Source organism: Dicentrarchus labrax, unplaced genomic scaffold (assembly GCF_905237075.1).
Source record: "Dicentrarchus labrax unplaced genomic scaffold, dlabrax2021, whole genome shotgun sequence".
Taxonomy (NCBI): Eukaryota; Metazoa; Chordata; class Actinopteri; family Moronidae; genus Dicentrarchus; species Dicentrarchus labrax.
Genome location: NW_026136713.1, coordinates 22,437,360 through 22,449,600, shown reverse-complemented (window position 1 = coordinate 22,449,600; position 12,241 = coordinate 22,437,360). Strand labels below are relative to the sequence as shown.

The 12,241-nt window shown below is 38.5% G+C and overlaps 2 long non-coding RNA genes across 2 annotated transcripts in view; one reads left to right on the top strand and one right to left on the bottom strand.

Annotated features, from left to right (window-relative positions):
• Nucleotides 1–988: 988 nt before the first annotated feature.
• Nucleotides 989–12,241, bottom strand: part of LOC127374707 (uncharacterized) — a 40,584-nt gene continuing 29,331 nt past the window's right edge. The window contains exon 2 of the long non-coding RNA XR_007887218.1: nucleotides 989–1,982. This is a non-coding gene — a long non-coding RNA (uncharacterized LOC127374707). The remainder of the gene's footprint in view (nucleotides 1,983–12,241) is intronic.
• Nucleotides 1,946–12,241, top strand: part of LOC127374740 (uncharacterized) — a 39,710-nt gene continuing 29,414 nt past the window's right edge. The window contains exon 1 of the long non-coding RNA XR_007887254.1: nucleotides 1,946–2,006. This is a non-coding gene — a long non-coding RNA (uncharacterized LOC127374740). The remainder of the gene's footprint in view (nucleotides 2,007–12,241) is intronic.

Below are 12,241 nucleotides of genomic sequence, written 5' to 3'. Positions count from 1 at the left end.
CAGCAGCTTTTCCACCCGGAGATGCACCTTCACTTCCTCCAGATCCTTCTGAAGAGCCTCGTTCTCCTTCCTCGTCTCCTCCAGTCGGATCTGAAGGTCCGTGATGTTGGAAGTCGGCTGCTCGAGATCTTTTGGATCTCTCACACTGACGTTTCTCAGCTGCGACTTCAGCTCCTCGATATGAGCCTGAGGAGTGCGGGAGAGTTTGGCCTCTTCCAGCTGAGTGTTCAGGCTGCGTATCTCCATCTGCAGCCGCTCGGTCTCCTGGCGCCACTCGTCCTCCTTCCTCTGTCTGTGGAGCTCTTGGAGGAAGTTAACCAGCAGCTCCTCTTGGATCTCCAACTGGAGTCTCCCCGCTGACGCACTGTGGGTGAGGGTGGCCTCGCCGTCCTTCAGCTCACGCTGTACCTGTTTTTCCAGGTGAGTGAGGAAGCGGTTAAATGAGGGTTCATCCTCTCTGCTGTCGGTCTCCATTTCTTCAGCTCAGTGTTCGTCCTGTTTGTGTGTCCAGTGAAATCTGTCTGAAACAAATTGACCATCGAAAAAAATCTGTGACGCCATTATGATGTCACAGATTCTGTTCCTTTCATCCATCATGCTTTTATCTTGTTGCCATGGATATCAGGTTGTTTACGTTTGAATATATATGAACGCAGGGATTTCTAAAATTAGTGACTATTATAAAGAGGTTCTGTACTTGGACCAATACTATTTACTTTATATATGCTCCCTTTAGGCAACATTATTAGGAATCACTCCATTAACTTTCACTGTTATGCAGATGATACGCAGTTATATCTATCAATCAAACCCAATGAAATTAATCAATTATCTAAATTACAAACATGTCTTAAGGACATAAAATCCTGGATGACCTGCAATTTTCTGATGTTAAACTCAGAAAAAACCGAAATTCTTGTTCTTGGCCCCAAAAACCTTAGAGACTCATTGTCTAAAGATATAGTCACTCTAGATGGCATTAACTTGGCCTCTAGCACCACTGTCAGGAATCTTGGAGTTATCTTTGATCAGGATTTGTCATTTAACTCCCACATAAAGCAGACCTCTAGGACTGCCTTCTTTCATTTACGTAATATTAGAAAAATTAGACACATCCTATCACAGACAGATGCAGAAAAACTAATCCATGCATTTGTTACTTCAAGGCTGGATTACTGCAACTCTTTATTATCAGGTTGCCCCAATAAGTCCATTAAAACGCTCCAATTAATTCAGAACGCTGCAGCACGAGTACTGACAGGAACTAGAAAAAGAGATCACATCTCTCCTGTACTAGCTACTCTGCATTGGCTCCCTATAAAATGTAGAATTGAATTTAAAATCCTCCTCCTCACCTATAAAGCTCTTCATGGTCAGGCCCCTTCATATCTTAAAGAGCTCATAGTACCCTATTACCCCACTAGAACACTACGTTCTCTGAATGCTGGGCTACTTGTGGTTCCTATAGTCTCTAAAAAGTAGAACAGGAGCCAGAGCCTTCAGTTACCAAGCTCCTCTCCTGTGGAACCAGCTTCCAGTTGTGGTTCGGGAGGCAGACACCCTCACCACATTCAAGAGTAGGCTTAAGACATTCCTCTTTGATAAAGCTTATAGTTAGGGCTGGATCAGGTGAGTCCTGAACCATCCCTTAGTTATGCTGCTATAGGCCTAGACTATCGGGGGATTTCCCATGGTGCACTGAGCTCCTCCCTTCCTCTCTCTTTCTGCACTCATTCATGTCCCTTTAATGCATGTTACTAACTCCACTTCTTCCCCGGAGTTCTTGTGCTTTCTCGTCTCGCAGGTTCTCATGGATCCTGGTGGAGCCTCCTGCCATGGTCCTGCTTGACTGCCATTGCCAATACTGTTGTTGCTGTGCACCTGTCTGTCTGTCTGTCGCTCTCTCTCTCTCTCTCTCTCTCTCTCTCTCTCTCTCTCTCTCTCTCTCTCACCCCAACTGGTCGAGACAGACGACCACCCACCTAGAGCCGGAGGACCTGTCCTAGGTTTCTGCCTTTTAACAGGCAGTTTTTCCTTGCCCTTGTCGCCAAGTGCTTGCTCATGGTGGTACTGTTGGGTCTCTGTAATTAATGTTAAAGAGTTCGGTCTAGACCTGCTCTATTTGAAAAGTGTCCTGAGATAACTTCTGTTATGAATTGGCGCTATACAAATAAAATTGAATTGAATTGAATTGAATTGAAAATTGAATTGAATAAAGACAAACATAATATAAACAACTGAGCAAGCTTTATAATAAACTGTTTGTGTTGACAATCAATCAGAAACCACGGGGAGATTTAATCGAGGACCAAAAGTGGTTCATTAAAAGGAAAAATTAAAGAAATTTACAGAAAAACGCCAGATAAACATCTCGCAAGTTCTTCTGTGGACGAGGCATCAGTCAGATTATATCATATATCCATCGGTGAACTCTTTAAAGCCTCCAGACTCTGGACTGTACCTCAGAGAACATAACGGTTTCTGACACTAACACTTAGAAACGTATGTGTCAGTGTTTGTCTCCTCATGCTCCAGCACTTTGACGTATTGTACCAGAGTTTGTATCAGAGATTGTTCCAGGTTGTATAGTTTTAATTTTCTCTTTTTCTTCTGATGTATTAAAACTTCTTTCATCTTTTTCTTGGTTTGATTTATGTGCAGCAGTTTGTTTTTTTGCTGTTTTGTTTTTGGCTTGACTAAATAAAAATCTGCATCTTAAACTGATGATTATGAGTATAATGTGTTTATTAAACAATTTAATAACCAATAACAGTAATTAATATAAAGTATAATGCCTCTTAGCCTTCATAATACAGTGTGTAAGGGTACAGATTAACATTTTAGTCTGTATTAATTAATTAAATACATAAATTAATGAATATGCCTATGAAATAAAGGCTGAAACTAATAATGATGATAACTTCCAGCACACCCATAAAGTTCTAACTATCTTCTTTAAAACCTCTGTCCAATATTCACATTCACTGTCAAATTGTTTTTTCAGCTCTATCTATACTTCCAGCATTTGCATCCAGTTTGCTCATAAACACATTTTATTTGTAATAAAGTACTTTTACAGATTGGTATTATTACTTTTTCTTCTGGTGGTGTAATGCACCTGTGTGGCCACTGGGGGGCAGCAGAGGACAGTTTGTACATGTGGTTGCTGCTGGGATTGAACCTGTGAACTTTATATCACAGAAACAACTGGTCAGATTCCCCTCCAGTGAGACCTTTGACCCCTGCTGTTATTTTTTTTAATTTTAATTAACCTTTATTCAACCAGGAGAAGTCTCATTGAGATTAAAAATCTCTTTCACAAGAGAGTCCTGGCCAAGACAGGCAGCTGTGTGTGGCTCTGACAGACGTCCTCATTATTATAACACAACAGTGATTCACCTGCAGGGGGCGCCGCAGCCGCTAACTGGAGCAACTTTATTGATCCGCTGAGTTTCCTCATTTGCAAATACCTGAAGAGTAATGACTCATAATAATAGATTATAAGACTTAATTACAAAGTTAATTAATTATAAGCATGAAACTAATAACAATGAGAAAACAAGAAAGTATTAATATAAATAATCAATGGATGTAAATATGTTCTATTTAAAGATAGGCTTATAATACAAGAGCACTTATAATATATATATTTATATATAAACACAATAAAATGAGTGTAAAGTAAAGTGGACGACATTATTGTTGGATGGTTAAACACTAAAAGCAGAAACACTAAAAAAATCTAATTTTACAGATTTTATTCTGTATTTTTTACATACATGTAAATATTAATCAAATGTAAAAAAGTAGCCTGTGAATTTACACGTCTAAATCTAAATTTGCAAATCTACAATCTTTTCACAGATATTTACTGTTTATTTAATAGATTCAACTGTTAAATTCTAGTTTATTACTGTTAATGATTAAAAGAATTATGTCAAATTTGTCACAACAAATGATAAAGTATTAGTTGTGTAATTTTAAAGTAATAGTTAACTGACGGATATGTTGTATAATGATGGAAGTGGAATAAATGTTGTTTATCAGTGTATAAGGTAAACTGTCCAAATACAGTTGTTATCAGTGTAAACAACAATAATTACTGTAATCTCACAGATAATGACTTTTATTACACTTCTATAACTTTTAACATTCATATTCAAATAATAACAATCCAATAATAACAGCACTCTGCTGTAAATGTCTGATTATTGTATTATAGCAGAGTTCACCTGGATTTTAGCTCATGGTTTCAAACTGTAAATATATTTAATTAAACATTAAAAAGACAGATTTTATGTAAAATTAAAGCTAAAATTAGTATTTTAATGATAGAAAATTACTGTATTGCTGCCAGCTGCCACAATAAAACTACACATTATTTATCCTAAACTCAACATTTCTAAGTGACTTTTATTGTTATTTTAATTTGCCCTGTCTGTCTGTAATCATCAGTGGAGACAGAAAATAAACAAATCTGTTCTCTGGAGTGTGTTCAGGAGATCAAACATCGTACCATGTAGTTATGTTGTGATCACTGGACTCCCTGACTGGTCCCAGACCAACAGACTGCTCTGCACTGTGAGTTCTGACCCCTTTCTATCAGAACCAGCATTAACTGTTTCAGCAGTTTGAGCTACAGTAGCTCGTCTGTTGGATCGGACCACACGGGCCAGCCTTCACTCCCCACCTGCATTAATGAGCCTCGGCCCCCCATGACCCTGTCTCTGGTTCTGTTCCTTCCTTGGACCACTTTTGATCAGAACTGACCTCTGCAGACCGGGAACCCCCCACAAGAGCTGCAGGTTTGGAGATGTTCTGACCCACACTGTAAAAAAGGATTTTTGAGGGTTGTAAATATAAACCATGCAAATTGTCTAAAATTTACCAGATTATTCTAGTTATCAAAGAAACTATAAAATAATGGGTAAATTATACCTGCACGACCCATTTTTTAACAGTAACAAGTGTTACATGGAAAAATAGGGTAACATTTACCCAAAGCAACCGGTTCTACGCTGCGATGTGCGCATGCATCAGACCTGGATGAGCGGGATTAGAATTTTTGAAGGATGCGTGCTGCTTCCCGCTGCCGTCTGAACTGAAGGTAAACTCACTTTAATCTTTTATATGTTGCTGTGTACAATATCGCGAATGCATAGGACAGTTTAGGAATTGTCGAGTTGTTTCACAAGAGTTGTAGTCGGAGTGTTTCTGTGTTACGTGCCATGCATGCTTGAACCGAAAGTTTGAATCGGCGACAGCGCCCGGTTGTTCACTGTCTAACGTCGGGATAAAACGCTGGAAATAACATAACCGTATAGGGACTTCAACAATCTTTAACAGTCGGAAAGTAGGGTTTGCGGTGAAATTTGTTCGCGTTCTGTATTTTACAATATTAGCAATCATACCGTTATGTGTGTTTGCTGTGCAGAGCCTCCACAGTGTGTTGATGGAGAGCAGTGTAGGCCTACTTTCCGCGCATCTTGTTAACATTCATTTCTCTTTAGTCATCCGCTAAATATATTTTCTAAATATATATTTTCACTCTCAAGTGGCTGTCGATGTTCTAAAAGACAGCATTAAAATGTCATTTGCAGTGAAGTTCTCCTCTTCCTCTCCTCTCCTCTCCTCTCCTCTCTGATCTCCTCTTCTCGCCTCTCCTCTTCCTCTTCTCCTTTCCACATTGCATCATGGAAAATGTAGATGTACCAATTGTGGAATGTTGAGCCTTTAATGACACCTACTTTTATTGAATTGCTGATTAATACAAAATAAACTGCTTGAGTTGAAATAAATTCCTTTGACAAGATGATAAGAGTCAAATGTATTGGAACATCACCTCATATCATATATTTCAATTAAAATGTATATGTTTTTGTTTTTTTCTTTTTAACATGGAGGACTGTGAGGACTACACAATCCAAACCATTAAGGTCATTGTGATCCATGATGTCATGGCTGAGGAAGATCCAGCAGAAGTGGCCATTGTCATTGAGGGAGACCAAGTGCTGACTGGGTGTGGAAATCGAACCAAGGCATGTGTGCTGCTCATGGGATTGATCTATGCCCTCAACCTTGAGTATCCCAAGATACTGAAAAATACCTTGGAAGTATTCCAGAAACTTTTTCTGGAGCTTGACGGAACAACACTTCTTAAGAAGGTCCACAGCCTCAAAAGCAAGCTCATGGAATGAACTGTTTATGTGAAAGTTCTGGCATACCTGACGTTTCTGATCTCCTCCTCTCCTCTCCTCTTCTCTCCTCTCCTCTTCCTCTTCCCCTCTTCTCCTCCCTGACCACAGCCTCAAAAGCAAGCTCATGGAATTAACTGTTTATATGAAAGATCTGGCATATCTGACGTTTCCCCTCTTGTTCTAATGAGGTTTTTCATTCATATAATTTCAGGAACTTGCTTCATATACATAGCATTCTGCAGAGCATAGCACTTAGTTTTTGTAGATGGACACAGTTGGATGGGGTTGTGTAATTTTTAATTTATTTTATTTTATTTTATTTTAGCAATCCTAAATACTTCAAACAAGTAAACATGATTTGTCTAGTTGTTCAGGAACAACATGGATTATATATTATTACATGTTATTATAAAACAGGTGTTTGAAATGTTTTGTGATCCTGTTGTGCAGAACGTTGCATATTATTTTAAACCTTTTGAACACTTTTGAACACTTTTGAAGGTGCTTCATCTCTCCCTTGCTCTACTCTTGTTCCCTGTAGCAATAATTTATCCTCAGGTGGAAATATTTTGTGATTTTGTGAATAAAAAACATTGACATCATCACTGTCTGACAGTAAGTTTTTGGGTAAATCTTACCTTCCTTGAATAAGTAACAGTTAATTACTCATATTAATAAATTATGAATAGTAATTATTAAGTAAATACCTATTAAGAATCAAGGGTTAATATTACCCATTTTTAATGAGTAATTAGTTGTGGAATGTACTGAGAAATATGAGGTAAACTTTACTTAATTTATTTGAGTATTTCATAGCTTTTGATTTAAGGTAATCTTTACTCAAAATATGGAGTCAAATATATCCAAACAAAGTGAGTGCAAATTGTTACCTCAGTTTTATTGGGTAAATTCTATAGGTTGTTTTTTACAGTGCAGTCGTCCATCACAATGTGGTTCTCGTCAAAGTGGGTCAGATCCTCACGCTGCCCATTTTTCCTGCTTCTAACACATCAACTCTGTTCACTGTCTGTGTGATTTGGAGGAATTCTGAGCAGATTATTTCCTGTTTAGGGAACGTTTTAAACATTTCTCTGTTTTATTTTACAGACCATCGCTCTACTAGACTTTACGTTTCTCCACAGAAGTTAACCACATGCTGGGATAAAGTCCTACTGTGTGTATGTTTTATTTATTATATTGTATATATGTTATTTTTTTTACACACCTTAAAACCAAGACAGCCTTGCGACCCCTCCTGAACCTCTGGCGCCCCCCAGTGGAGGCTGTGACCTACAGTGTCACATTGTGAAGCATGCAGCCACTGACCAGCTGCAGTGTATCACAAGCTGTGACATCAGACCGCCTCACAGGTAGATACAGACTGTGTGTGTGTGTGTATATGTGTGTGTGTGTGTGTGTGTGTGTGTATGTGTATGTGTGTGCGTGTGTGTGTGTGTGTGTGTGTGTGTGTGTGTGTGTGTGTGTGTGTGTGTGTGTCCAGGAGGCCGACACCTCTGACCTGCAGCGTCGCTCTGAGTGTATGTGTGAATCGCTGAGCGGATGTAAAAGGATCAGTGTGTCAGCGGCTGTTTGACAAGCTGAGACAATACCTGAGTGTGTGTGTGTGTGAGTGTGTGTGTGTGTGTGTGTGTGTGTGTGTGTGTGTGTGTGTGTGTGAGTGTGTGTGTGTGTGTGTGTGTGTGTTAGCCATGGGTCACAGCCTCTGCTGTCATGTCACAGTGTTCCCAGGACACTTCACAGCAACCTGGAGACACCTGAGGAGAGAGAGTGAATGGCTGAGAGAGGAAATAAAGACGTGTTTGATCTTTTAAGAAATCAATAAAATGGTCCTAAAATGTTTCTGTGAATCATTAAAGTGTCACTGAGCTCTGTGGCCACTGGGGGGCGCTAAACACTGAACACACTGTGCTTATTGAGTGAGAGGAAAATAATCACACAAATACAAACACATCATTTTATTGAACCTCCCAACCTGAGGGTCGGGACTTCACTCTGATAAACCGCCTCCTGCATCAGAAAGAGCCATAAATATTATAAATATCCATGTGTGATGAGGTGGTGAAGCAGCGTGGGATCATGGGAGTTGTTGTCTTCACCACCATTGGCGTCATTGCAGTCAGCTTCTCCCGGTTAGGATTCCTTCAGTGTTCATGGTTCAGGAGGTTTCTACCGGGAGCCCAATGATCCACAGAGGTCTCCTCCTCTCCAACACAAACAGACCCGCTGATTAAAACCACTAAACACACTGAATAAAGCAGTTCCACCTTAAACACACTGAATAAAGCAGTTCCACCTTAACAATCACTGCTTCTCCCACGCTGTTGGACAGACAAAGGACGAAGATCCAGACGTCCGATGACTAAAATCCTTCATCCGGTTCAAATCTAGAGTTAAAAAGCACCAAGATCTAAACAGTGGATGGTAAACAGTCAATGATTATAGATTATTGATTGAATCAGCTCCATATAGAACGTTGCTCTAGAGTTTATACTGTTTATGGGGTTTAATGAGTTAAAATCATATTTCCACTGTGTTTCCAGTCCAGCAGGGGGCGCTGCCTTCACCTTCCTGCTAATGAGTTCAAGCTCAGTGTTGTTTAGGTGTTATGAATCCTTGGTGCCAATTAGTTCAGGGTTCATAAAATGAATGTTTCACATCCTGTCCTATCCGTTCGTCTGAACATTTTTCCTCCTTCGTTTCTGTGGATCAGAAACTTTAAACAAGGAGAACTGAAGTCCTGCAGCTGCTCCTCGCTCGCCCAATTAAATCCCGTCGCAGTGAAAAACAAAATGAAATCCATCGGCTGGACTACTGTATCATCGCTGTTTATCCGCGCCGCTCGCGCTCCACTTTCCCCCCTCTTTACATTTTTAAGTGCCCTTTTCACGCGGGACATAAAGAGCCGAGATTAGAAGCAGAGAAAAAAAAAGAAATTTGCAGTTATTTCCTGTTAATATCTTTCCCTTGTTGGGCTCTAATGAGAGGAGTCGCCCCTTCACTTTCAAGAGGGCTTAGCAGCAGTTAGCTGGCTCCGGGCTGCGGGGACAATAATCACATTTTAACTCAGACTCACACCCCGAGCCCTCACAATAACTCACACCACTTAATTCCTCCTTTCAGAGCCGGCGATAAAGCGCCAGAGGCACAATTAATAGATGCTAATGGCCGCCTTCAATCAAAGCCGAGCGGGATCCAAATCTGCCAGTGAGGCCTATTAATTAACATGTGCAGGGGGGCCGACACACTGAGGCAGGATGGGGAGGAGAAAAGGGGGCTCTGCTGTTCACACGGGCCTCCGCAGGGCAGCCCATTGAGGGTGGAGGCAGGGGGGCTTTGTGGAGCTTTCCGGGCCACAATTAGAGGCTTCTGAATGGGCTGGCATTTGTCCCCCAGGTCCAAAAGCTGCCCAGGAAGGGCCGAGGGTCCGGGCTGCGTGGGTCGGATCAGACGTCCAAATGGTGTCTGAAGAGCAGCGACCGAGAGGGGACACGAGTCACAAACACACAGCGAGCCGGAAAACAAGATCTTTACTTTATCTGGAAGAAAAGTGTCAGATTTTATTTCATTATCACAAAAAACCACCAGAAACATTTTTAACAACGTCTGTTAAACTTTTTTGGAAAAATCCAATCGTTGTGTCTCCTGTAAAAGTAAAATGTGACGCAAGCTTACGACAGAAATAACTAACTGATTCCACCCAATAATATCCTGATATTCACCCGTCAATCAATCTGCAGCTGATAGTGACACAGAGCTCATTGATCACTGTACAAACACAACTTTATTAACACTGTACAGACACACAACTTTATTAACACTGTACAAACACACAACTTTATTATCACTGTACAAACACACAACTTTATTAACACTGTACAAACACACAACTTTATTAACACTGTACAAACACACAACTTTATTAACACCGTACAAACACACAACTTTATTATCACTGTACAAACACACAACTTTATTAACACTGTACAAACACAACTTTATTAACACTGTACAGACACACAACTTTATTAACACTGTACAGACACACAACTTTATTAACACTGTACAGACACACAACTTTATTAACACTGTACAGACACACAACTTTATTAACACTGTACAGACACACAACTTTATTAACACTGTACAAACACAACTTTATTAACACTGTACAAACACACAACTTTATTAACACTGTACAAACACAACTTTATTAACACTGTACAAACACACAACTTTATTAACACTGTACAAACACACAACTTTATTAACACTGTACAGACACACAACTTTATTAACACTGTACAAACACAACTTTATTAACACTGTACAAACACAACTTTATTATCACTGTACAAACACACAACTTTATTAACACTGTACAAACACAACTTTATTAACACTGTACAAACACACAACTTTATTATCACTGTACAAACACACAACTTTATTAACACTGTATAAACACAACTTTATTAACACTGTACAAACACAACTTTATTATCACTGTACAAACACACAACTTTATTAACACTGTACAAACACAACTTTATTAACACTGTACAAACACACAACTTTATTGACACTGTACAAACACACAACTTTATTAACACTGTACAAACACAACTTTATTAACACTGTACAAACACAACTTTATTAACACTGTACAAACACACAACTTTATTAACACTGTACAAACACACAACTTTATTAACACTGTACAAACACAACTTTATTAACACTGTACAAACACACAACTTTATTAACACTGTACAAACACACAACTTTATTAACACTGTACAAACACACAACTTTATTAACACTGTACAAACACAACTTTATTATCACTGTACAAACACACAACTTTATTAACACTGTATAAACACAACTTTATTAACACTGTACAAACACACAACTTTATTAACACTGTACAAACACACAACTTTATTAACACTGTATAAACACAACTTTATTAACACTGTACAAACACACAACTTTATTAACACTGTACAAACACACAACTTTATTAACACTGTACAGACACACAACTTTATTAACACTGTACAAACACACAACTTTATTAACACTGTACAAACACACAACTTTATTAACACTGTACAAACACACAACTTTATTAACACTGTACAAACACACAACTTTATTAACACTGTACAAACACACAACTTTATTTACACTGTACAAACACACAACTTTATTAACACTGTACAAACACAACTTTATTAACACTGTACAAACACACAACTTTATTAACACTGTACAAACACACAACTTTATTAACACTGTACAAACACAACTTTATTAACACTGTACAAACACACAACTTTATTAACACTGTACAAACACAACTTTATTAACACTGTACAAACACACAACTTTATTAACACTGTACAAACACAACTTTATTAACACTGTACAGACACACAACTTTATTAACACTGTACAAACACAACTTTATTATCACTGTACAGACACACAACTTTATTAACACTGCACAAACACACAACTTTATTAACACTGCACAAACACACAACTTTATTAACACTGTACAAACACACAACTTTATTAACACTGTACAAACACACAACTTTATTAACACTGTACAGACACACAACTTTATTAACACCGTACAAACACAACTTTATTAACACTGTAAAAACACACAACTTTATTATCACTGTACAAACACACAACTTTATTAACACTGTACAAACACACAACTTTATTAACACTGTATAAACACAACTTTATTAACACTGTACAAACACAACTTTATTATCACTGTACAAACACACAACTTTATTAACACTGTACAAACACAACTTTATTAACACTGTACAAACACACAACTTTATTGACACTGTACAAACACACAACTTTATTAACACTGTACAAACACAACTTTATTAACACTGTACAAACACAACTTTATTAACACTGTACAAACACACAACTTTATTAACACTGTACAAACACACAACTTTATTAACACTGTACAAACACACAAC